This window comes from Idiotropiscis lumnitzeri, chromosome 5 (assembly GCF_059441095.1).
Source record: "Idiotropiscis lumnitzeri isolate Australia: NSW breed Sydney's pygmy pipehorse chromosome 5, RoL_Ilum_1.0, whole genome shotgun sequence".
NCBI classification, from domain to species: domain Eukaryota; kingdom Metazoa; phylum Chordata; class Actinopteri; order Syngnathiformes; family Syngnathidae; genus Idiotropiscis; species Idiotropiscis lumnitzeri.
Genome location: NC_142395.1, coordinates 16,899,362 through 16,927,361, shown reverse-complemented (window position 1 = coordinate 16,927,361; position 28,000 = coordinate 16,899,362). Strand labels below are relative to the sequence as shown.

The 28,000-nt window shown below is 40.7% G+C and overlaps 1 long non-coding RNA gene across 3 annotated transcripts in view; it reads left to right on the top strand.

The window, feature by feature from the left end:
• LOC148337089 (uncharacterized) overlaps positions 1-28,000 on the top strand; it is a 58,205-nt gene that overhangs the window by 11,129 nt on the left and 19,076 nt on the right. For 2 of the 3 annotated variants that reach the window (XR_015843204.1, XR_015843202.1), the window contains exons 2-3: positions 15,138-15,252; positions 19,971-20,101. This is a non-coding gene — a long non-coding RNA (uncharacterized LOC148337089). Of the gene's footprint in view, positions 1-15,137; positions 15,253-19,970; positions 20,102-20,345; positions 20,885-28,000 lie in introns of those variants that run through there. The other variant, XR_015843203.1, reaches the window with a different exon arrangement.

Genomic DNA, 28,000 nt, shown 5'->3' with positions numbered 1-28,000 from the left:
TATATATATATATATACATTTATAAGGTGATTATGCGGTTAGTTCAGCGTGAACTTCTCTATGCTCCTTGTGAGTGTTTTCGTTTTGTGTGTGTTTGTCCTATTCAATGAACGTATAGAAGTACATCGGCGGCATTGGCTCGTAACTTGTGAGTCGGCATTTATAAATCAACGTACCACTCTAATTTGTGTAAATGCAACGCCAAGAACTTGATTTTTGCGTTCTAATCGAGATCTTCTATTTCTTTCTGCGGTCAAATGAGCAAATTACGTCAAGTCCGGATGAACTACACTAATAAATTATAAAATGTCGATACGCTCACACACACACACACACACATCTAAGTTGTGTGTTGTGTGTCTTTTATTTTTCTTGCGTGAAGGCAAATCCCGATGGCACCACCGCATGTCTTTCTGCCATCTTGGGCCACTCCATCGCGCCGTTCCCCTCCAATGCTCAGGCTCGCCACAGCAAGGGAAGGGCCCAGAATTGTACTTTTACCCGTGCTGTCCATGAGCTTTTTAGGTAATGCTTCATGTAACACTGCAGCAGTGTCTTTAGGTGTGTGTCTGTCTCATTGTGTGTGTGTGTTTTTCATGGCTTGCCGCTAACTACCGCCTGCTCTGTCTTATTGCCTCAAACGTCAAATAAGAGCCCGAGACAGGATACAAATCAAAAGGTGAAATTGTTGTAAGGTTTTTCCAGGCGGCACCAAACCAGAGACGCTGCTTCCACTTTTCTTCTTCCTTCTCCGCCTGTGTGCACCATGTCATCTTTAATCACCGTCACTGACATCAAGGAGCTTTTTCGTTCTCAGCTCACGCTTCTTGATACACTCATCCTATTGCCTTGACACATGTGTATGCTTCTTCTCTTCTTCATCATAAGGCAATCATTTCTACTGGTGTTCAGCCTATTTTCTTAGTTGTCATCCACTTAAGACAATTAAAGATATTCCATCAGGAAAAATGAACAGGTCGTAGTTGTAATTACCGATGTTCATTGACGCTATTCTCCACAAACTTTAAATAGCTGAGCCAATTTAAATTAACTACCTGCAATTTACCCACTACCAAGTGAATTATTATTTTATTTTATTTTTTAATATAAACCTACCTGGGATTGAATGTCTGGATTCTTAAAAGACAAATATATCATGGGCGGTGAATGAGTTTTTAAATGCCAATGCCTACCAAACCAGTAGCACCCGAATGCATGAACTGTCTCTCAGTTATTATTGATAAGCTCGAACATTGCCTAGTAGAATTTATTTATTTATTTTTTTTGCCTAGTAGAAATAAACAGAAGCAGTAATCCACTGACTAGAAAAAGTCAGTCAGTTGTGACGTGTATTTGGATTCTCAATTTCTTTAGATTTTAGTTTAGTTTCCTATTTTGTGTTTTCTTGTGTTTTTTTCCCACACTCATCTTTGTGATTAGGATGTCACAAATGAATGCAATCACTCCTCTCACGATAACTGCCACCTTGCACGTTAGAAATACGTAAATACGGCGGCTAGAAACATTGCAGAAAGTCCAGGAAAGATTCTGAATTACCGCACGGTTACATGACTGCACAATGTCCACGTTGTAATATTGATGCGAGCGCTCCTCTTGCTAATTATTTAATCACATATAATCATTGATACAAACAAAATGAGTAGAAATAATATACATTCTAAAAATAAGATGGTGTAGGTGAACAGTCACCGATATGATTACCCCGCCAAGTGTCAATACAAAAAAGGGGAGACGCGAGGAAGAGTCCCCACTGAGGTGGAAAATGAACGTCTTTGACCTCATCAAGTCTGCGGAAGCGTCGGGGCTCACTAATTAAGATTGAGCAGAGGAAGCGAAGACGGCCATCTTCGCCGAAACTAATCAAATGCACATCACTTCACTCCACTGCTCTTTTGTATTTAGCCATGAACTCGGTCAAAGCGGAAAAAGGAAAAGGGCAACTGTGAGCCCTTGGGAGTAAGAGACAAGCTCCAACACAAATAAGAATTTGCAAATAATCAATGACGTTGAAAGTTTTTTTTTTAATTGCTTATTGGTGAGTTTGAAAAAAAAAATGTTCCCATGTGCATGTACATGAAAACTCTCTCATGACTTCTTCCGCTAACAACCCAGGCTAAACTTAACTCCTCCCTGACAAACTGTCTCTCAGCTGAGATGTGTCATTTCAATTTATGAACACCAATGTGCTACGTTTCTATTCAGCTAGGCTTTGGCGCCATCTTGCGGCACCTAAGGGAATTTTACAACTAAAAATGGTGAGAAATTATCAAGTAGGTAAATTTGCGAATGGTAAATTACGAGGGCTTCCCTCTATACAATAATCCTTACAAGTGTCACACCTGCTTTCAACCATGATCTTTTATACAACACACTCATTATTCCCAATTATACTTCCCGGCATCCATCATAAGCGTTTGGCAAGCGTACGGGCGTTATTGGTTCCCATTAATACTGCATATAGGCAGCCCATGTGAGAGCAATTTAATCCGGCGGCGGCGATGTTTAAATATTCCACAGCCAATTTGCGTGGCCCATTTTGATTTACAACGCAGAGAAACGCAGGCGAACATACTCGCACAGCCTCTTTGGGTTGTGCAATTAACTGGACAAATAGCTTGTCATCTCGGGGCCAGCACAAGTCTCGCAACACTGCTGTCACGCAGGCATGGAACTGGCCAATATGGCCCTAAAAGAAATTAAAAAATAGATATTTTATTTTTTTTCACAAAAGTCTGATTTCTATTTATTTTCATCGATTTTTTTTCTTCCTTTTTCGTTTTTTTAAAGAGGTCATGACAGTGATATTATTCAAAACATGTTTTGCATTATTTTCCTGATACTAGACAAGCATAAACTTCTACAGAAATAATATCAATAAATCTCTTATTCTCAACAAGTAATGTGAATTAGTTTTTCTTTTTCCATAAAATGGCTTTTGGTTAAACATGTCTAACCATTTAACATCATAAATTGAGCTGTCAAACTGCATGGCTTGACCGGGGTGCATGTAAAGTTCTCGTCACGCCAATCCGACGTCAGCCGTCATGACTCACTGTCGCGTTGGCCTTGAAGTCAACTCATCGGACTGGAAAATTTGTGAAGAACACGCCATAAAAGCTGAAAGAGACGACAACTACCTCAGACCTTCTGCACGTCCATGAGAAGTAGTACGCCTCCATGCCATCGGTGGTGGTAGTCACTGCGTACGTAGCCTTTTGCGGTGATATCCACTAACGGCGGACTTTCATGAATGAGAGTAATTCCTTCGTCTTTGCGCTCTTCTGTCCGGTCAACCATTAAGTGGGGATTTGTGATTCTCTCCTGACACCAAACACGTTTTTTTTTTTAAATAACTTATTTTCCCAACATCTCAGATCTGTACGGTGCAAGAAATGTCTATTTTATTTCTTCACAGTAAAACAAGCTCTTCATCTTTGTAAACCCACAGCTCGTGACCATAAGTGAGGGTTGGACGTCGTGTTAAATCGAGAGCATCACCTTTTGGCTTTGCTCTTTTTTCACCATGACAGACTGATTCAGAGTCCGCATCACGACATATGTTACGCCAAGCCGCCAGCCAGGCTCCTATTTTAAGTCTTTCCTCACCTGTGAACAAGACCGCAAGATACTCCCTCCTCTAATTAGGGCAGGACCTCAACCCCAACCTGGAGAGGACACTCCACCCTTTTTCTACGGATGACCGCGATCTTGATTCTCATCCCCACTGCTCCTCATTTGGCCACGAGCCGCTTCGGTGAGAGTTAAATGTCGCATTATTGGAGTAGAAACATGTCCCAGCGTGTAAGGAACCTTGAGGAAGGTGTCCGCTCTTCAATGTTGGAATGGGAAGTAGGAAATATCTGGGGCTGGGTAAAAATGACAGCGATAGTGTCAAAGCAGCAAGCGGATGACAGCCAGTAACTGCAAAGTGCCCAAGGCAGTCGCCGCTCCGTTCCCTTACCTTCGCCTCTATGAAGGTCAGTCCGGCGACTGGCCCCCGAGCGTGGCCGTGGCCGTGTTTACCTCTCTTTTTTGGAAAGCCAATTACATGGCGACGGCGCGGTGCCAATCAAAGACGCCAACGCTGGTAGCGCTTGTGCCACTCACTACGCCACCAGAGGTTACCATGCGCCTTCTTTTTAATGGCCAATTTGGTCCATTAATCTCCCAGAATTCTGGGCATCTCCGACAACTTGCAGACATTTAACACAAACAACTTGGAGTAACAAATGTTACGTGACAGCACAGTGGTAGAGTGGGAAGCAAGAATGCAGTCCTGCAAGAATGTTTTGACTTTGAATGTTCGCATTGGAATGAACTATTTCACTCACTTAAACGACTTTTCCACAAACACAAAAAGACATACATCAAGTTCTCCACTTAATTAAATGCATTCGTTCAGTTCCCAAAACAAAAAAAAAATGTTTGTTTACCAAAGCGACTGGAGAGTCGGAGAATCATCTTCAGTGTTTCTAAAACATGTACTATATACGCGGTTCATTGGCAACGTCCCATACATTAGCTTAATTGAAACGTCCAAGCTATTGTCCGTGTTTCCAAAAAACACAAATTGAATCATCTTCAATGTTTATAATGAATGCCAGGCTCACTAAATTGTATTTAAAAATAGAAGTTATGTTCATTGAAGAGTAAATTGTCTTCCATGTTTATGAAAACAAGTATGAATCTTAGTTTCTATTCGGTTTGTTGTTGACTCGAAGTCCAAGTTAACACATGACGAGAAAATTGGGCTGTTTTTGTCTCGGTTTTGGCCCTTCCTGTCTAAAGACGTCAATCTCCCAACTATTTTATGTCTTGTAAAATTGTCCTATAAGATTATTCTTCTGTCTTGAGTTTTATTAAAAGTGTCCCGATAATAGGGTCAAAACAGACAATCTTAAATATTTAACATGTTCACTATTTGCAACCAAGTCACTGATGGTGTAGTGCAGGCATCACCAAATGGCGGACCGCGGTCCGGATCCGGACCGACAGATGGTTCGGACCGGATCCATGACCAATCTATGATTACTTTTTTTCAGGGCGCATTCGCAAACGTTGACGCTGCAATTCTAGTTAATACGGTAAAGGCGTCACTGATTTGAGCCAATCAAATCTTTTGTTTACGATCAACTGCCAATTGCGCAGCAGACCGGAAGAGAGTGCTGCTGACAGTTTGCCGTGCTAAAAAGTTAGCGAGGTCGATGCGTCTTGTTTTAAATGAATGGACGGAGAATTTTAGTTTCGTTCTGGCTGCAGCCAATTCAAAACCAGTGCGCATCATACGCTCCGAAACCGTCGCAACATTGCGAAGCGCCACTACGAAACAAAGCACCGCCCTTTTGTGCAAAATTAATCCGCTGAAATTTGAGGTGAGCGCACGCAAAAACATCGAACTTCGAGTGCAGTATAACAGATTTTTACATTTTCGTTTACAGCCCAGCGGCATGCTAACGAATGTTCACTAAAAGTATCATGGATTTTAGGGAAACATAAAAAAACATTCAGTGATGGGGAAGTTGTGAAGGAGTGCTTAAATACGGTTGCACATACATTATTTAAAGGAAAACACAAAGGCCAGATGTGTGAAATAATCTACCAAATCCCAATGGCCCTGAATCCGTTGCAACCCAGATTTAAGTCACTTGCAGGGCAGTCATAAACTCATTTTTCTCATTAAGAGAAGTTAAAAAAATATTCAAAAGAAAAAGTGGTGACAAAGCTCATTTTGAATGAGTTTTTCATGAGGACAGCCATTTTTATTGATTGTGTATTCAACATGTTGACCTGTTTTCCTTGTATAATTAGGCTTTCCGTTTTTTTTAGGCTGATAACTCTTTGATTTAAGAAAAAAAGATAAAAGATGTTAACTCAATCCTTATCACTTGATATATTTCTGCAGGAGATATTTTACTGTTTTTTCTGGAAGTGGCACCCTTAAATTCCTGGAGCCACATTTTCTTGTGAAATAAACGCCTTATATTTGTTTGACTGGCAAAGGTGTTTAATGGGTACATTGCTAAATATTTAGTATATATCATTTATAATATGACTAACTATTGAAACTATATAAAAATGTGAACATAGGCTAGACATTAAGGGAAGTTGGACTTTGGTTCGGACCTTTTAATTGGAAGAAACCTCTGTGACTGTGAATTCCTCTGGTGTAGTGGTACACTCGCCCGAGTTGTGTGCGGGCAGCGTGGGTTCAGTTCCCACTCAGTGATGGTGTCTATGTCTACCCTGTGACTGGCTGGCGACCAGTTCAGGGGGTAGTGCGCCTTTCGCCCGTAGTCAGCTGGGATAGGCTCCAGCACCCTCCCGCGACCCTGTACAGGATAAGCGGTGTGGAAAATGACATGACATGACTATTTGCAACCAAAATCTTGACCTGTGTGGGGAGTTCCGATTCATTTTACTCCGTGAATGAATGAATGTAGCCAATGAAAGTGACACCGTGATGATAAACAAGGAAGTAGCGGTAAATTAAACAAAATATGTCCTCTCCAATGACTTTTTTATTTATTTATTTTACTTGGGACCCCAAGACAGGAGGACTTTGTTTCGAGACAGTCGCTTAATTTGTGTGCTGCTGTATTGCGATAACATTTCGATCTCTTAATGAAAGACTAAATAGTCGCCAATGTTTGCAAAAAGACATTTGATATATTGAAGGATTAATATTCAAAGTTCATGAAAAGACATAAACAAGGTTACTTTATGATTAGAGGACGTCAAAGTTTACGAAAACAGCGTAAAACCTACTTGGCTTCTATGGCGGAATATATTAAAGTATGGCCACATTTTACAGCTTGAGGGCATTAGCGAGCACGCATTAAATGGAGTTTGTTGACTATTATATTGCGTTGAATGCGGAGGTGATTATAAACCTGTCTTCACTTATGTGAAAAATTGTGAGCAGCCGACACTAATGCTGTCTGATTTTTATTCCGGAACCCCTCGAGGGCGCGCTGGGTGATTTACGTCGGCTCATCGGAGGCGCGTGTGATCATACAAGTGTTTTGCTGTTGATGATGACAAACGAGCGCTCACTGTCCTCGCCACTTACTTTGGCTTTTAGCTGACACCTAATGGCCCCGCTGTGACAGCCCTAAAAGACCATCATGGAAGAAGAATGTACAGGCGTCTGAGGTGTCACCTAAAGGCCGAGAGTCGGATATATACAATACAAATGTCCCCCTTGGCTGTCCTTGTTGAGCTCATCCATCCGCACAGTGCCAGACAAACGGTGAACAACGGCTTATGCGCGTTCGTGTTGTTATTGAAGCGATCGTTTTCACAACGCGCTCAACAAAACAAAACGGAGCAGTTGTGTACAGAATTAATGGAAATTTGCTGAAAATTCTGTCCCATGCTTGTTTGTTTTTTTGATGAGGATGAGTCATAGTTGTATTAAACAGTCATCGTTTGAGCAGCATTGTTTCATATTTTCCAAACGCGGCACCTTAGCCTTGACATTTAGCTTGTTGTCATTGAGTGTCACAACTTTCTCTTCATGTTTTGCATTTATTAAGAGAATATTCAGCGTTAGATGGTTTTCAAAGAGCGATAAACAATGATGGGCAAGCAACATGAAAAAAATCCATGCTACAAGTAATTCTATATTAACAACACTAAAGTTACCCATTAACTGTAGAAATTTAGCTAGCTAATTAGCTAGTTTAGCTGTTTTATAAACCGTGGCAAAATGACAAAAGTAGCAAGACTACATCAAGGCTACTTCAGTTGGGTGGATCCTCTAAAAGAAAATGTGTTTTTTTTATCTGTTTCATAGAAATCAACACTGAATTCAAAGTTTATTCTAAAGTCTGAAATTTGGGATAATTATGCTTCTCGTTACCACAGCAATAGCATCAACAGCATGAATCTGCATTTCTAGCTAACTGTCATTTTCCATTGATTAATTGAAATGGATAAATTGCATTTTGGAAAAGAGCACTTCATGTTCTGGTATGTCTTGTGTGAATATTCGGCTCATTGGAGCATTTAAAAATGAGGACAGCGAGTAACTACTCAAACTTGAAGCGATGTGCAGATACGTCAGAAGCAAGACAACAAATTCATTTCAGTCGAGGCAGCGGAGCAAATCGCTTTTGTGTGCTTTATATGTTTCAAGACTCAGGTAACCTTGGGGGATCGGCTCGGCGGCGTTACTACTCCGCAAATCTGACCATGTGGGTTTTATTCTATTAAGTGGCGATGCTTTGGGACAAGTTGAATGCTTTGAGCAAAAATGGGAGAACCATTAACAAAGCCAGGGAAACCACAGTGCTGCACTGTCTCACAGGCTAACGTACTTTTGTTAAAGTCCACTTTCACTTCCAGTGGCAATGACAGCAATAGCATGTTCAGAAATAATAAGTTGCGGAGGAGGCCCTCTTGGAATTGCTTTATAATTACTATTTATTATTCAGACAAATTCAATGCCTTTTTGAGTGCCTTCCATTTAATATGCCCAAAAACTTGTTCATCAAGTCCATTCATTTAGATGAACAAGCCTGTATTTAAAATTGATTTGGTTGATTGATTTGATTTGATTGATTGATTTATTGAACATATAAACACATCACAAGATACAAACAAAAATTGAAAATAAGAATGAAAAAGGAAATCACCAGTAGATGTCTTAGATCGGGGGGACAAAACCCAAGATTTAAAGATTTGCATGTCTTCTTCATCGGGTGATGTTTACTTAAGTTTACTTTGTATTTATTTTTTTTCAAATACCTTTAAAACATGGTATCGCTTATGCGTCCAGCCATTTTTACATATTTTGAGTGTGAATTTGCAAGAATGTGTTGTGTATGCACAATAATGCCTGCTTTTATTTAGTAACAAAACCAAGTCAATTTGGTAAATATTCAGCAATGACAAAGTAGTTATCTGTCAGAGCCACTATCTGGCAGACGTGACACTCAGTTGACTTGTGGCGGCTGGCTTGACTTTTTTTTACTGCTGGCTGGCCTCACTCCAGTGTATGTTGGCCCCAACATCGGCACAAGGCCATCCCGAAATAATGTTAAATGACTAATTTAATATGCTGAAAAAAAATAGGAATTAATTATGTTTGATTAAAATCGTACAGTCTAATATGGCGCCAGCTAGCTAGCGTTAGCAACTAGAGATTAGCAGCTTGTGCTAGGTAGGCGTAAGACAACCAGTAGACTTTTTTTTTTTTTCAAAGGCAGTTTAATGAGTGAATATAAAGCTACAGTCTTCATGCACTTTTGATGCTGACATTTGCAGTTCCAACCACTTCATTTTTACAGGAACAAACCAGGATTACTCAAATGCGCTTTATTAGCAGGCGAAAGCACTACTGCAATCTTGATGTTACTTTCATAATGCAGCCGAAGGCGATTTTGCCCAACCTGGCTGCTCACTATGATTGAGGAATTAATCAATTTAATTATTATTGAAAACAATATAAATCCAGTACCATGTTTTGACTAAAAAGATGTTTAGTTTCCCTTTAAAGATCCCAAAAACTTACTTACTAGCGCCGTCTGAAAAATAAGGGGGGTAAACACCACAGATATATAAATCATAAACTGACGTGAGAAAAACTCAAAATTGATCGGGATGTCAGCCATTTTTATATAAAACAGCCACTACAAATGAGCCCCAATCTGAAGCACGTACCTGAGAGATGGACGATGCTAAATTGAGAAGCTTTTTTTTTCATACATCTAATGTAAGTGCTGTAGGGTGTCAAAGTTTGATGTTCCCAACCACAACCACCAAACGTCCCTCAGCAGCTTCTGAAAGGATGGGAAAATTAGTCCCCAACTGCTTTACTCATTGACATAAAATTTGGTGGCCATATTCATCGTAACAGGATGCACAAAAAAGTTTCAAGGACCTATACCCAGATGCGAAGAGCAAGTCGGACATTTTGGGTTGAAATAGCCATTTTGAATTCCTGGACTCTGACTTTGACGAATTCCTACTAAGGAATTTGATCCTAAAATGAGGTCTTAACCCACAGGAGAGTCCCTGTAGTCTTTGCCAATGCAAACCGGTCTTGCTCTACCTGCTCAAAATGAGGTCTCCCTCCAGGCTGGAGCAGAGTCGACTGTTTCCATCTGGCGCTCGGGCAGCTCATGAAAAAAAAGTACTGGAGTATATGCGCCAGGAGGAAAAAGCGGGACATCATGAAATACTCCGCTTGGATTTGTCTGCCCCGTGCTTTGGCGGCGGCTGCGAGGTGGCTAACGAGGCAGTAGGCTAAGCGGGGAAGGACGTCGTCCCTTCTTCACGCCTGCATGCCTTATCCACCTGCAGGTGCTTTTTAAAGCCTTAAAATAAATCGCAGTGAGGCCGCCTGGTAAATAATTAGAGCTGCTGCGCAGTGCTCAGGCTTGTTCGCTACTTAAATACGAGTACCCTCTCGCCACCTCCTTCCCGAGGGGCTGCAGGGTGTCTTATCCATGCTCATGAAGCATTACAGGTAGTGGAAATTGTGGCGAGCCATCTGCTTTTCCCGTGTGCCACGTCTGCTCGTGTGCCAAAGGCGCTTCCTCAGGTGACAGGTCCAACCAACGTCATTATTTCCCCACATGTTTAGCGACCATTGCGGTTGCGCTCTTTAATATTCTCCCAATAATCGACGGGGTTGATGCGCAGCACACAGAGGGTCAGTGGGGCGAGGAAGAATTTGTCATTGAGAGGGATGGCACTTCATTTGGTAAACCGGCACTTTCGTCTAATCTGGGTCTTCAAACTTTTTGTCCATCCTGTAACAATTGCCTCAATTGAAACAAACAAAATGCACAACTCTGTGTTCAATTTCAGGATTGGATTGTTTAAGTTGATAAGTAATTGATTGGCACTCATTTGTGTGAATTTCGTAGCTGGCGTATGAAAAAGTAAGATGGAATTTGCCCAAAATGGCCAACTTAATTTAAGACAATGGGTGAATCTGCTGTCTGTGGCACATTTCTAACTTTGTTTCTAACTTTCCACGGCACACTACTTAATCAATTTTGGGGGGCAACATCAGACTTTGTTGCCGTACTCTGTCCACGTAGGATAGAGTGGGCAAAAAAAAAAAATCCAATTTAGCGTTAGCATGAATATCTGTTTCCAACTGGGGCTCATTTGGATTAATTTCCTAGTAGGTGGGGAAAAAAGTGCAAACCTGGGAAATTATGCTTTTGACAAATTACCTCATTGAGACTTTTTCATGCATCCTATGATAGACAAATTATTTTGGCGGCTTATTTAGGTGAATTCCCTCAGAGTCGTTTGTTCAGACACAACCCTTGATATTAGAAAAAATGACCACTTTTAACTAGGGGTGTCCTGAGCTAATATTCATATCGGATTGCGGTCCGATATAGCCAAAAAACAGTATCAGATTTTAATCGGTCAACTTACAAAAACTGTGATATGAGCACTCATAGCCAAGCAGTACATTCTCATTCTAATACCTACCATTGCTTCATATTTTTATTTTAATTGTACGTCTTGATCAAGTCCCTTCTAACAATGAATACAAAAAAAACTACTTTTAAGCAAAATGGTAGACTTCCTGTTCATTATGGGTCACTGTTTTACGTCCTGTCGCAATAGATAACCTCACCAAATTTCGCACTGATCAATTAAGTTTGTGTTCCAAGTTAAAGAATGAGAACTTTGTATTCGAACGCGGTTGATCAAACTTTGCCAACAAGCTTTGCTCGCACCGTAGATGAAAACTTTCATAATTAAATGTCACTCAGTTTTGATATTGCTGAAAAAAATGTAAAAATATATATTTAAAAATTACAGTAACAAAAACTCACCTTAAGTGCAGTGACAAAGTATTTGTACTTCTTTACTTGCCACCACTTGGTAACGTCAGTGGAAGCGCGTGCAGACGGATAAAGAAAGGCTTTTACAGGAGCACTGGTGTGTTTTCATTTTAACGTGGCAGACAGGCCACCGTGTCCTTGACACCGAGGAGATGGATGCAGTGCCGGTCAAAGGAAAGTCATTTATTTCCTTTGACCCGCTCGGTCAAGTGGATTGAAGCTGAGCCTTTTGATTTGCCTCCTACCCCCCTCGCAGAGTCCATGCCGCATTCGCAATTACTGCAAACAGAGAGGGTGATGGCTCCAAGATTTTGTCCCGATAAAGGAGTCAGGACTCTCTCTCTCCTGTTGACACCATTAAGCTATCAGTGAGAGTGGCGCGGTGGGAGAAGGGGGCAGGCGGGGGGCTCCCCACCACTCAGGGGCTGTCAGTCAACGCTTACCGCTGCGTTCTTGTTTAAAAGCCGCGCAATTCCCGGCGGCCTCTTTGGGTCGGGTCTTGCGTAGGCGCCACGGTCGCTGGGTGCCAGATTCGCTTACGGTCTTATCGGGAAAGCCGAGTAGGCTCGGGGAAAAGAGGGTGCAAAAGCGCTTAAGGGTTATTTGTCACTTACCGCCAAAGCCGCAGGGGAAAAAAATGAGAAAGCCAAAAGACCGACTTTTTTTTTTTTTTTTATCAACCGACACGAAGGTGCGTTCAACGTAGTCACTGGTTGGACTCTAATCCGGCATCAGCGTCAGGCTGCGCCGCTAAATCTCTCCACGGCACAATTTATCAAACAATAACAGATGCTTTGCAGATCCATTTGGGGTGCAGAGAGATTAATATTGTGTTGTGACTCCAAGGTAGTGCTAACTGGGGGTATTGATATCAAACTTCCACCCACACATGACAATGGAAACTCACATTTTCAGAATTATTGTGTCATACCCATGTTATATTTAGTGACATTTCAGAGGAAACCCTAGAGGAAGTTTGTTCACCTGAAAACAGACTGATTCCCCTGAAAAAAAAGCGGAATAGAGACAGTGTAACAATTTTCATAATTTTGTATATATATAGTTGTTGTTCTCCAGACTATAAATTGCTATGGAGTACGAGCACACAATCCCAAAAATGCATAATGAGGTAGAAAAATAACAAAAACATGAGTCTAATTTTTTGCGGGTTATTTTACAACCTACTGGATCAAAAACAGAGATTTAATTTTGGGAGGGAATTTATAACATTAATAAAATAATAGAGATCAACCTGAATAGGTGTAAGATATGCTAACACAATGGTTATCCAGCTACACGAAAAATAAACATGAGCAAAAAAGTTTGGCCAGCACTGCACCAGCTGGAGTTTTTTTTCAGGTATGATGCCTGGAAGTTGAAATAATCCCCAAGCAACAAAAACAATCTCCTCACTATGAGTCTCACGTCTTGGGTTCTGTATTGATATTATATTGGCGACCTAAATCTTTCCACAGTGCGACTAATCAAACATTACCAGCTGTTTTTCAGATCCATTTTTGTCGCTTGAAAGCTGAATATTGTGTTGTGACTCCAGGGGTGGTGTCAACTGCACAATTTGATCCGCTGCATAAATGCATGAGGAGGTGTCGCTGGCGATTTAACTCTCACATTTGTTTCAAACGGCAAAATACTGGTCTCATTCCACCCGAGATGACAGTTCAGGCAGGAGAGACGGCGGTAAAACAACGCGTTCCGGGACAGCTGTCGCGCAGTCTGCCGCCCACCTCTGCCTTTCAGCTGCAGAATGGCACTTGTCAGCGTCACGCTGAATGCGTTGAAATGAGTCGCGCCACCCGCCACCGTTTCGACTCGCAGAAGAAAACGTGGGCACGTTTAAAAACAAAATGCCCGAATGCTTAAATCCAATTCGCGGTGTTATTGTGTGTTTTTGTCGTAGTTAAAGACAATAACGTCACAAAGTGCTGTCTTGAAACGCTTCTCAAAAAAGTCACATGGTAAAGAAATGGTCGTCACTTGCAGCTTTTCTGAGTAGGATTAACAAAAGTGAAATGCTCGACCGAAATGATTGTCAATGTGTAGTGTTGAGTTCTTTTGTTGTTCAAACACAAAATCCCAAAGTCTGGTCTTGAAAGTCTTCTCAAAAAGTTACAAAAACGTCCCTTGGAGACAGGGATAAAAAAAAAAAATCTCAGTTCTCAAAGGCAATCCTAATTGTGCATTTTGTTACAGTCAAAGACAATAACATCACCAAGACCCAATTCTTCTCAGAAAGTGAAAGTCACATTGTAACAAAATTGTTTTCTCTTGTAATTGTGTTCCAAATAGAGCAACTAAAGTTGAACGCTCACACAAAATGATAGCCGTGGTATAATCTTGTGGATTTTCCTTACACCCAAAGACAAAACAACCAAGTCCAGCCATCTAGTGCCGTCTTGAAGCTGTTCTCAAAAAGTTACACACTAAACGGTTGTCCCCTGGAGAGGAGGACAACAAATAGCCAAACGTTTATCCAAAGGAATTGCCAGCATGTGGTCGCAATTGTTAATTTTGTTGATGTCAAACACAACTTCTTCAAAAAAAAAAAGGTTTCGACATCACATTCAAGTGGCCGACACTGTGCAAAGGCTCATGGAAACAATATTGCCGTTTTGGTAAGGGGCAACAACTGTCAAAAAAAAAAAAAAAAAAGATAATGTTTTGATCTTTTTTTTTTAACCATGCCGAAAGGGTGAATGGGCCAAATTTTGGGTCCTTCGCTCCACATTCCATCGCTCCAAACGCCTCATTTGCATGCAATCACCCCCGCTCGTGCCAACTCCATTGACTTCAATTCAATCGTGCCGCCGGAAACGCTCGCAAGGCATTTGGTGTGAACCTAGCATAAGAAAAAACAACAAACTTCTGTCTTGAAATGCTCCTAAAAAAATTACTTTGAAAACAAATGACCGTCACTTGTATTTTTTATGTAGTAGGTTGACAGAAACGTCAATATATATTGTGTTACAGTCAAAAACTAAATCACAAAGTCCTGTCTTGAAACACTTCTCAAAAATTTAATTCTTTGGAGAGGAATACAACAAACGGCCAAACGCTGAACCAAAATAATTGCCAGTGTGTACTCTATTACGTAACATCACCAACACTTGTCTTGAAACTCTTCGCACAAAGTTGACTCTCGCTGACTGTACAATCGCCCGGCTTTTTTTGCTTCAGTTTAACTTAAGAAAGAAACAATATCCAACACGCTTTGTTAGTTAGTATTCACAAACATGCTAACGACGCTAAACACATGTGACACCTGTCTTTGCTTTGCGGCAGGAGACGAGTGGAATCAAGCGGCCGTCGTCAGCACTTTAATCAGCGTCGCCGCTAAATCGATGCTGGCTGATGAAGAAGACAAGAAGGCGGCACAAGCGGTGGGGAAATTGTTGGGGTGAGCTGGCAATCACACACACGCACACACACACAAATAAATAAAATGTAACCAAACTAGTGAAGCTGAATGTGATTTAGTGTGTCTGAACTGAGACTAATTAACGCTTCAACGCTCTCCCGTTGATGATAGCAACGTTGAGCAGGGAAAGGGTGAAAAAAAAGAAGCAATTTCCACCTCATTTCTCATTTTATTCTCAATCCAATTTTCTTTAAAAGAAGCACTTAACCACAACAAATGTGTGCTCCCCTGAAAAATAAATAAAACACTCCACCCAAACAATAAGCAGGCATTAGTGTGACGGAGAAGTCTAAAAAGCTCACTTTTGTGGGCATGTGTGTGTGTGTGCGTGTGTGTGTCCATGCGCTGCTCTCGTTTAATATAGATTGTTTGTCATGGCAATCCAATTAATGCTTTCTGATTTAAGATTAAGACTTAATTAGGCCTGATTACTCGGCGGAGATAATTTAGCAGAATTATACTCATTGTCCCGGCATTTTCATTCCCACCAATTGCTGGAAATCACTTACTTCCTGCATGATGATGACGAGGCTTGATGGCTTTAAAAAAAAAAAAAGGTATCAAATACTTGTTTTCATCAAATTCACACAACCGTAATCCATTTGCTTTACTGCAAAGGCAAATACTTGATGAAGGACGACTTGAATGTCACTAATGTGCTACTGATGCTGAGCCGTAGGGAACGATACGAGTCTCATCTTGAGGAATAAAGCCGAGTGAAAGCAAGCAGATTGAGGGGAAATGCTTCAATATTTGGCATCTTTGCTCCTAGTTTTTTACTTCCAAAGTTAAGTTGGCTAAAGCGGAGAACATACGTACCGATAATCGGATGTGATTGGAGCACTTTTTTTTTTCTCTTGTGGTTGTCTGATGTCTCTCAAGTGTATCCTGTGGTGTGAAATGCGTTAATGCTGTATTAAATGTATGATTGTAGCCTTTTTTTAGTATTTTTACAGAAACTTAATAGAAACAGAAATATTTACAGGATTTCAGTCAGAACGGCCATCCAAGGGAAAAACTGTAACTACAGAATTTGACACCCCTGTCTTAAAATGGTAAATGCTGTAATTGACACGTATCGGCTTAGGCACGTGTCATCCCTCCTCGACTATATAAGCGCCTCAACGCCTTTGTGGTTTGCTACTCAGCAATCCACCCATTCGCGGGTTATTTGGAATTTTTGTGTTGTTTATGAAAATCGGTGTTAAAGACGTTATGAATGCAAAAGTGGTCTAAGTTGGGGTACTTTAATGAATGTCACAGAAATTTGACTAAAAGACACGTTTTCTGGGTTTGGTCACGTGACGGTGGCAAGGTTGGACACTGTAATGACAATTTCAGTCGACAGTAGGTGGCAGTATGGGACAAAATGACGGATAAAAAATGGTGGCTTTTTCTGCTTAATTCTTATTCCACAAACATGATATTAATCAGTATAATGTGTTTAGACGAGCAAGGCCACACAACATTTTTAACTTAACTTTCAAATTATAAGCAAAAAAAAAAACAAGTTCTATCTCCATTAAGCAAGCATTTTCAGAGCCTGTAGACTGTCTTATAAAAATCAATTAAGGCCGAGTATTTTTAGTAAATGATTTGCCAGCGAGACCTGCAGCCGCCGGCCTTCAAGCAGTCATCCCGCCTCAGCCGCCGACTCTTAATTAGACGAGGTTAACGAACGGAGCGCGACTCTTGCCGCCGCCTTGTCACGGCAGCTGGAAGGATGTTTTCCTAACAGCCGCGTCCTCCCGTGATTAATGCTCGCATGTCAAGGGCCGTTTCTTCTTTCTTTCTTTTTTTTTGGCAGGGCTGACATGTCTGCAAAGTTCAGGTGCGTTCCTGAGCAAAGCGGCACTTCCCATTCAAATGAGCGCATTAGACTTGCAAATGTGGTCGAGTGGTTTAGAAGTTCAGGTCGGATGTCTTATTAAGAGGAGTTTAAAAATATCCTAGCGGGATGGGGACGAAGTAAAAAGGTGGATGCGGTGAAATAAAACAGAGGCTAAATAGACGAGATGTCAACCCCAATTGTCTCCCATGAAAACTCTAAGAGCTTTTTACTCAAAATGGACTCTGTCATGTGGTCACAATTCATTCCAACAACTGAGAGCGAAAGAGAGAAGAGAGAGGGTGGAAAAAATGGACTATTTTACTGTTAATCACGCTCGTATTTTTTGGACCCTCCTCTCTCTCTCGTTCGCTCTCCCTCGACATGCCAAATATTTCTCGCTGTTGAGGATTTTCATTTGCATGCTAATGAAGGTGAAGGGCGGAAGCCACTAATTATACTCCAGTAAAGGCCTGCCTAATGGTCCACTAAAGACATAGCATGGCTGAGCCCATAATTCCATTATGCAAATGCACAGTCAGAAATACGAAAAAAAACAAAAACTCCACAGTCACACTTGTTAGAGTTGGAAAACATCCCGTTCAGTGGTAAACATTTGATATTACAATAGTTTATTTTGCTGCAGTTGGGAATGGAATGGATTAGCCCGGCCGGATGCTACCACTCTTTGTCTTTTTATTCCGGATGCAAGAAAACCACCCAATGTAGTGGTGGGTGGATCGATTCAAATATCGATTCCAACATAATATTGATTTTGATATTTGACAATGTAACCACCTTTAAAAACGTAAGGGAACATTTGTTTGGGTCATTCATACGATAACACAATTTTTGAGAGGAACCTGAACAGTACGAGAAACAAACGTTGAAATTTGAAAATTAAGGATGGATCCTGTTGGGGGAGCCCGGTGGCTGTGAATTAAAAACCAATAGTTTTCATTAACTCAAGCTCACTTGGCAAAGAAAAGACTCTCGCTCCAATAACAAGTAAATCCAGAATCAGCTTTGCTGCTACGGTTACCAGTACTTTATAAATTTATTTTAATGACTTATGAATGTGGATGCATCATCAATATGGATGGGCCAATTACCCGTTTGATGGTTTACCGTGATTTTAAAAAGTCAAAGTTTTAATATCCGCTAATACTGGCTGTCACTGGTAAATGAGCTCTTTTTTTTTTCTTGAGGGACCGTCTAAGCAAGGAACTATATGATTGGCTGCTTGAGAGAACTGCGTAAACGAGCGCCCTCTTCCAAGTTAATTGCCTCCAATTACCGTATTTTTACGGCCAAAAGACGCGCCGTATCATTGGGCGCAAACAGAACCGAGCAGTCGCGCTGGCTGCTCAGTCGCGCTAGCGTGTTTTTAAAATGGCAGCGGGAGTTGGGTGGTACTTTATTTTAGCTTTTAACAACGTGCTGAAGTTGTCCTCATCCAAAAATGCACCAAGTCCTTGTCTTCTGTATCCAAGATAAAAAGCTGGACACGTTCTCCACCAAACACGAGAGTCATTATCAGTCTGCCTCGCCGTCTCGTTGCCGCGCAGCCCCTCAGATGGGATGCCGACACAATGCCGGTGTGAGCAAGTCACTCATCAACAAACGATGTGCGGTCACGGTGTTACATCAAAACAAAAACTATCACCCCAAATCAAATGAATAGCATAAGAGTGTAGGCCCAGCAAAATTCCGCCTCCCAGCCTACCATACAATACCTTAGTTTACATGCATGCACACTAAAACAGACGATAGCATGGCTAGCGTGGCTAGCTGTTTTTAAAAAGGCAACAGGAGCAAAACTGAGTTTGGTTGTATTTTATTGAACTGTTTAACAATGTACTCACATTATTATATAATCAGTCATCATCCACAAATCCATCAAAATCGTCTTCTGTATCAGAAATAAACAGCTGGGCAAGTTCTCCCACAAACACGCCAGGTTCCCTCTCGTCATTGTCAGATTCCCCGTGTCGCTGCTGCGTGCGGCTCCTCATGATGCCGGCTTTTGCCAAAGCCCTAACAACAGAGCTAGCAGACACGTTTGCCCATATTGGGGGATTGGGGGCTGCTTTGCACTGGGGGCGTGCCTTTGCGTTGTCATTCACGCCCATCTCCCCTCTCACGTCCGCCTGCTGTCGTTAGCCACGCCCGCCTTCTCTCTATATAAGCAGTGTGCAGGCAGTGAATGTTCACAGTCAGCCGAGAGGTGCACTTGGTCCACATAATAGGCGCTCCTCCTCAAAAGGCGCCCTTGGCTTTTTTGGATGAGTTTCAGGACTTTAAAGTGTGCCTTGTGGCTGCGAAAATACGGTAACTTGTTTTTATCCTCTTCTCTGCAAGCAGTTAACACACGGAAAATGAGGAAGAGGTAGGGAGAAAGATAAAAGAGACACTGCAAAAAAAAATATTAAACAAAATTGCGCCAGCAAGTCCTAGTTAGCCCCAATGACAACATAAGTAGCTCACCAGTGATGGGACGCTGTGACTTACTAAGAAAAATTAAAGCAGAAGGATAATGTCAATATATTCTTCAGACTTGTGATTTAATCAATGCCAATTAACAGGTCCGTTATCGAAAATACTGACAGCAATAGTGACCATTTCCATAATTAATAGAGATGCATCCTCAAATTAGTCATCATTTTTCTTTTCCTTTTTTTTTTTTTTATCAATTGCATTATTTTATTGCCAATTCTAAATGAATTGTCTGAAAGATTTCCCATCAGTCTGAAACAAAGTTTGTACAGGGCCAGATCTCAATACTTTTTATTAATGAATTTGCATACATCATCTAATTGCTAAATCAGAAAGCTTTTATTGCTATTGGGATCCATCTCCGCTCCACTAGTTCCCTCTGATCCATTCGTCAAAGCACGCAGCGGTGAACAATGAAGATGACGTTCATAATGGATTCCTTCATAAGAAATAAATCCATTCCAGTGACTGCTTAAAAGACAAGTTCTTCGTGGGAACGTTTTGGTGAGTGGATGTCTTTTTAGAGATGCAATGATTTTTGATTTAATGCCACCCCTCCAACACACACGCACCATCTCCCCCGACTTTGTGCTCGGCTGCACAGCATTTTATGTGGCTCCATTCGTCATCAATCGACGACCTAGGGAAGGAGGGCTATATAATCGCTCTCCTACTAGTTCAGCCTGTAAAAATGTCATCAATAGAAAGCGCTGCAAAAAGCAAATAACATTTTTTTTTCAACGTTAAGCCATCCTGTACCTGATGTACGGAGAAACTTGAATGACTCCAATGAAGCGTCCGCTTCTCTTGGAGTCAGTCGAGTGTGTCGCCATGCATCAGGAGACCTCCTCCAAGGCTGACCGGGAGCAACTTTATGACTGGATTATTTGGTTTTGTGGTTTTGTTGATTTTTATTGGACAAGTGGGTAGTTGTGATGACTAACTGGCCAGAGGAGCGAGGCCATTAATTGTGACAGGAACATATATGTGACTGAGCGTGCAGTGGACTTTTTCGACCAATTTATTTCAAGCCTTTTTTTTTTCCTATTGTGCAAGAGGCGGTTATCAGAGAAGAACTGGCTCTATATAATTGTTATACTAGACAACTATTATAAAACCATGGATTTTTTTCTTTTCATTTTGACTTAGTTTTTAAAGTTCTGTTAGTTTTAGTTCTTAGAGCACATTCATTCTTTTCCATTTTTCATTTTAATTTAGTTTTTATTTTTAGGTTGTTTTTTTTTGTTTGTTTTATTGTATACATTAAGTATTTTAATGAGTGCAATATTTTACGTCCCAATAAGTATTATGTACTAAAGTGAAGTAAACTAAATTTCCCAAACGACCTTTCTTCTCCATGGCTGATGAGAAATACCAAAATGAATACATTTAAAATAAACCCTGAAAGCTCATGAGTGAAATTAACTGATAAGGATGAAAATAAAGGACATTTTCATTATTATTAGTTTAGTTAATTGTACAAGTGTAAAATGTAGTTTCAGCTCATTTTCAATTTTTGTTTTAGTCATTTCTTTAGTTGTGGTCACCTTGGAGAGAAGCAATGAAGCGGATATTTTGAATGGGGATTTTCTTTTCAGTTTTTTGTTGTTCATTTCGTTCGTTTCCATGATTAACTGACTCGTGGAATGATCACGTTAACCATATGACGCCGACGTTGTTGGCGTGCATGTGCACATGTGACCAAATGTTCTTTGGACTTTTTTTTACCTGATTTAATTCTTTCACAAATGGATAGAAGAAGGATCACATGAATTATCGGACAAACCATGCATGCACATGAGACCAAAGATGCTGTGGATTTTTTTGGAATGTAGATTATTTTTCGTCCTTTAGTTCTATTGTGAGCAGTGGTGGTTATCATTCGTAACTCTTGATAGGAACCATATGTCATTTAAAAAAAAAATCATTCTCATTATAGTGCTTCAAGGGGAAATTCAACTCACACTAGGATGTATATTTTGTGTCGCACACCACAAATAGAACCAAATCACACTCATGCAAGCGTGCAAGGAAAGATTCAAAGTGAAAGAGGTGCGCAAGAGGTGCTTTTTGTCTGCAATATTTCTATTTGCTCTTGCTTTGTATTATGTACTCTGGTGTTTATCATCAACAACTGACAACAGGAGCGATTGCATATTTATGGCACATGCATCGGTCGTGCTTGTGACCTGTAGGAGCTTGACGTAGCCTTCGAGACGAATCCTATGTATTTCTTTTGTGCAAGGTGGCGGTTCTCTGGAGAGCGCAGCAATTAACTTAATTTCTAAACAAGCCATGCGCAGAAGAATTTGACTGAGCGGGTAGTGTACTTTGTGACTGGATTGTTGTTGTTCATTTCTATTGTGCTGGGTGCTGATTTTCATGAATAGCTGGACAGATGAGCGATTATATTCATCATGGCACGTACACTGCGTTGTAGGCTTTCAAGTGGCCGTGCGAGAACCGAGGGTGCAGAGCATTGGGGATTATTTCTGCCTCTGTTCATTTCCATTGTGCAAGATGGCGGTAATCATGAATAACTGGCTGGATTAATTACAGGATAAGACGAGCACACGCACACTTGCGTGTCATTTAACCAAGCAGACAGCGGACTTTTTCACGAGATTATTTCTACTTGTTCTGTTAATTTCTATTGTGTTCAGTGGTGTTTGTTATTAATAACTGACATCAGAATACTCATAGAAGCCTAACTTACAGGATTTGCTTGACGTGTACTGAGGCAGGCCACCAACGACCGCGTGCGAATATGCCAAGCAAAGCCACGCCAGGATGCGCTTGGTTTAACAATCCCAGCAATGACTCATACAGCAGAGAAGAAAAAAAAGACACGTGTTGCAATTACAGCCGGAATCGGCAGGGGAGAGCAAGTCAAAAGTCTGAGGCCCAGCACATCTGCTTTGAAAGACGAAACAATAAAAAAAAAAATTGCAGTCCATCTGGCCAATTAGACGACAGCTCCTCAGTGGCTTCCACCTTCATTACTTCCCATGAATGGAATCATTTAACCGTTAAAAGGGCTCCGAATGATAATAAAAGGCAAACGAACTCATGAAGTTGCCGCATTGAAGACTTAGCCGCTCAAACGCTTCACTTTGCCACGGGAATGTGTTCTGAATAAAAAAGGTAAACATGGTGTCAAACGCCGCCCCTTTGGGGGGGCTGACAAAGAAGCCTCTTGATGGAAATAAATGATCTCGATTCCACCGGATTGAAATGTGCAGGAAAGAAGAGGCCTGCAGCAAGAAAGTCATTTTGTTATCCCGCTCACGCGAAAAGATTCCTCGGGGACGCTCATGTCAACATGTCGTCTCCAATGTTGGGTAGTCTTGTTATTAAAATGCTACCTATTACTTGTTACTGTCTTTTTAGAAGGCGTTATGGGAATCCAATTGTTATGGGATCAATTAATGGGAAATTAAGTGGAATTGATTGCACAATTTGTGAACTATTTTTAAGGTAAAAAATTAAATCATTAATATAATGCAAGGGATTATTTTATTTTTTTTTTTAAATGGTAACATTTAACCCTCCTGATACGTTGGTTTATCAGAAATTTACCTCCTGGGCTCATTTATGCGTCAAAAACATTAGAGTGGTGGGGTGATCACAATTGTTTATCACCTTAATTCCAATGTTAATCATTGAATTCAATAATGAGGTCATTAGCGAGTTTTACCTCTCACAGGCCCGGTTTCAATAATTATAATCAGGGGCGGAGCTACGTGGTGGCCATGGCCACGCCTTGTCACTCTCTGGCCACCCCTAGTTGACATTTTGATGTCTGTGATGGATTCTGTATTCTTATAGCCACAATATATCACAAGTTATTAATATTAACGGCATATACTTCTGATCTGAATGCAAATTACAAAAGAACCTGTCTTTAGTGAAGCACAATGTCAATCAAAATCATTACTTTCACACTGTAGCAAGCAAATAAGATGGCCAAAAAGTTATTGTTTATTATATCCTCTACAGTCATGGATTCATGATATAAAAGACATACATATCGCAGTGTTACACACACACTCATAATCCCAGCAGGAACATACAACTGTGAACTCTAAAGAGAGTTTTGTATCGTTGTGCTTTTTAGATATGATTTAAATGAAAGAGTCATTGATCGCCGTATGAAAAATGGTGTCATCTGGCGGTGACGATTGATTACTCTGACTGGCAGTTAGCTTGCAAATCAGTGCATGATCATGCATAGAAGTAGATTATGTGAAAGTACACATAAGCAAAGCAAGCTAATAGAAATGCATCTAGTAAGTTAAGGTCACCAAAACGTTCTTTTTTTTTTTTTTTTTTTTTAATCTTAGACTTAGTGAATGGTATGATAAACAATGACATCTCATTTACACAAGGTGCTGCAAGAATGCAAATGATGCACGCACGCATGCATGCACGCTCCGCCTCAGCCCTCACTGAGGTGTTGTGTCACCACAGCAACCCCACTGATAAATTGGTGGCCACGCCCCTGAAGATTTTTCATTAAAAAGTATCATGTTAAAAGCTTTTTTTCAATGGGGAAATCAGGCACATAAAATACAATGACAAAAAATATATATAATTTTATTACTATATTATACGGCGTGATGTTGATAAATACGGTAAATTAACCATTAACTTTTTATGCTGAATACAATTGCGAAGATGAAGTGTCACAGGAAAAAAAAAAACATTTTCACAGCTACTCATACTTTTATTTTTTCATTTTATGAGACATTATGTCAGAGTTGTTTTTTTTAAGGAATTGATTTAGAGGCTTTGTAATGAATTAATCATATTTTAATCCAATACATTTTAATCCAATACATTTAATACAAAAGAAATTGCCTCAATAAGCAATGTATTATCCCAAAATAGATGACAAACAGACCTAGGTGAAGTTGCGCAATGTAAAAAGTGACTTTTTATCTATGTATCGTCATTGGGTCTGTGGCGTGCCTGCCCACCTAACAAGTATGAAATTAAACAAACAAGGACATTTTCTGTTAGCTGCCTACTTAAAAAATGTGTCTTGTGGTGTCACAATTTGGCTAATTCTCATACGCCTCTTGTTTGTTACATTTATTGTTTGTTACTCCATTTAAATCCCGGTCGTAGCTGTGCTTTTTTGGGAAGAAAATGTGATTCTGCATCTCAAGGGGCAATCCTTCATTCAAAAAATTTCCTTTGAATAAAACGTAGTAACACACCATAAATATTGGGCACAAACTATCTTTTAAAGAACTATACAATGAGGCAGAGGCTAGCTATCAGGAGACTAGGCAGAATTTGTTATTTATGACTACCTTGTCATATACTTCAAAACAAAGGTTTTTTTTAATTAAACGTCTGTCGTTATTAAAAGCACATTGATCAAGTACCTTGCTGAAGGAAGTAATCCAAATGTACTTAGTTGGTGCAATAAATCATGATTGACAAATCATCACACTAAAAACATAACTGCCTAAATTGTCTTTGCATATGAGAGTTTTTTTTTTTTTTTTTTGCAACATCTGCATTGGACTATCGTGAGTCATTTTCTGAAAAACTAAAATAAATAAATAAATAACACTTTTTGGCATTGATGGCAGTTGTTACATAATTAACCTGCGTCACCACCTGATGATGTTCATAAAATGAAATAATAGCAGCATTTGGAGTTTAACTGAGACAAGCCCATCACATGAAGCGTGTACAGCGAAAAAGGACGAATCCCTGCTGCGGCTAGTGAGAACCACACGTGATTTAGGCCCCTCTCAAACTGTTTAGAATTGCCAATATTCATAGATTATACTGTAATTGTACCGCAAAAAAACATGTGATCATTTCAAACTCAGAGCATCCCCCTTAAAATAACTGAATATGAAAATCCACTCTAAGTGTGCATGTAAGCTGTGAATAGTAAAAGTATGTGTAAGATAACCGCTTATAACAGGGGAGGGAAAACGTTTTAATTGGTGGGCCACAATGGGTTGTAAAATTTGACAGAGGGGAGGAGAAGATGGATGGAGTGTTTTGGTAACCTCACCTCATTGGAGAAAAAAAATACATTTAATTTAAATGAAAGTGAACAAAAGCATTACAACAATATATATGTCGTTGAAAAACCACAGTAGTTAGAAAATAAAACAAACGAGGTTTATTCCTAAAAACAATTTCGGCGGGCCGGATTAAAATGTTTAACGGGCCGCATTTGGCCCCCGGGTTGTAGTTTGCCCACACCTGGCTTATCGGCTACTTTTTGACATTGTTTGGTGTTTTGAGATTTTTCGAGTGTAATATGTTCCTTGACTAAAGAAAGGTTGGCAAACGCCGCTGTGAACAATTAGCGCGACTGGCCCTTGGATGACGACGCTTCCCTCCGACATGCTGTCTTTACACAGTTTATCCCCGCTGTTTTATGAATGCGCAATTACGCCTCGTTAATGTGTCATTTGCATAATTACAAGGAATGAGGACAGTGCTCACCATGGGAATACAGGCGTTACCTTGATGTGATGATGATTATTTTTAGGTGTTGTTTCTGCGATCGTGAAACAGATTGGGTAGATTTTGCTCAAGTTTCCACTTTAGCCCATATATCCAGTTGAAAGAATACCTGCGGCAGAGGCGTACTTTAACCCGCCTTCACCAGGTTCTCCTCCAAGATAAATGGAAAGCCCAGAAACAGATGACAGGTCTTTAGCTCAACGAGAAGATGCAATTAAGCAGCAAATGAGGCCGGGCGAGGCGGCCATGACCGTTTGGCATTAGCAGCATCTAGAAGGGGAAGGGAGAAGGGGATGAATTCAAAAGCAATCTGCACCCGACCAATCAGATGCTCCATAGATGGCAGGCTCTTAAAAGGGATTTAATGATACGGAGCATCAAAATTCAGGAACCAACACTGTAGCGACGGTGACACATGAAGGAGGCGCCACTACTGTTTGTTCTGGGGCTGCTTTACTACATCAAGCACAGAGTGTCTTAAAACTCTGTTGAGTACAATGACATCTCAAGACTATCAAGGGATTCTGGAACACAATGTGCTGACTTCACGAGAATATCAAACTCAAAAAATGTTTTTTAGGCAGTGTTGCAGAGTATGTGAAGTCGTACAAAGAGGTTGTACTCTCCAAGGCAAATACCGCCTACTATTCTACCCTCATCGCATCACAAAAAAATCATTGCAGATCCTTATTCTCAACCCTAAACCGACTTCTCTGCTCCCCGCCCTATGAACTTCTATAATCAGCCTGGAGAGCACACCACAACACAGAGACTGCCCTCATCATCTAACAATCATTGATCAACTGCATGCCATAAAAACCCGGATGAGAGCTAAACTTCTCAAACCAAAGAGCAATAATGATTGAGGTCCTCAAAGCTCTGCTCTGTGACGATCTCTACCTCCACGTGGATGACTGCTCAATCTCCTCAGGTCTGCGATCTGGGTGTCATCATTAGCTGTGTTCTACTTTTCAATTCTGGCATCAAATCCTTCACCAAGTCTGTCTTCTCTCACCTCAGACATCTCCCGGTTTTGACAATCATTGTCGACTGCGCAGCTTCGACCTTTTTCCGTGCGTTTGTCACATTTCTGCATTGCTTTACCAACTCCTCCTCCTCGCTTAGCCCATGTTCTCACTCTCCAATACATTTGAGACCTTCTTCACGAGCACACTCTGTCCAGCACCGGACGGTCTCCAAACCTCTTGCTCTTCTTTGTTATTCTCTACAGCAGGGGTGGGTAAACTTTTTTATTGGCGGCCCACATTGGGTTCTAAAATTTGGCAGAGGGGCCGGATCCAGGAGCAGATGGATGGAGTGTTTTGGGAACCTCACCTCAACGGAGAAAAGAAATACATTTCATTTTAAATGAAAATGAACAAAAGCATTACAACAATATGTGTGTCTTTCAAAAAACACAGTATTTTGAAAATAAAACATTCACAAGGATTATTCATTTAATTTTTTTCAAATTCGGCGGGCCGGCTTAAAACATTTAACGGGCCGCATGTGGCCCCCGGGCCATGGTTTGTCCACGCCTGCTCTACAGCCTGATTGTGTTGTATTTGTTTGCTCGTACTTGTGCTAGCGAGTAACCGAAGTTTGCCAACATTCGCATCGCTAGTTTATCTTTGTAGATTACCATTGAATGTAATGAAAAGCGGCTTTTTCCCTCCCGCTATGTGTTGAGGATTTTAGGCAATAATCTGCAATATCAGTGCAAAGCTTGCTTACGTGCCGCCAGGGAGGATGTATAACAGTATACAACTCAGTTTCTTGTTTTCCGCCAAAATCCATCTTTATTAGAATAATCCCGTTGCTCACACGCGTCATTACTCTCCGTTGCATCAGTGAAGGCTTTAAAAGCCCACATTTGCACCTCGTCGGACAAAACGAACGACT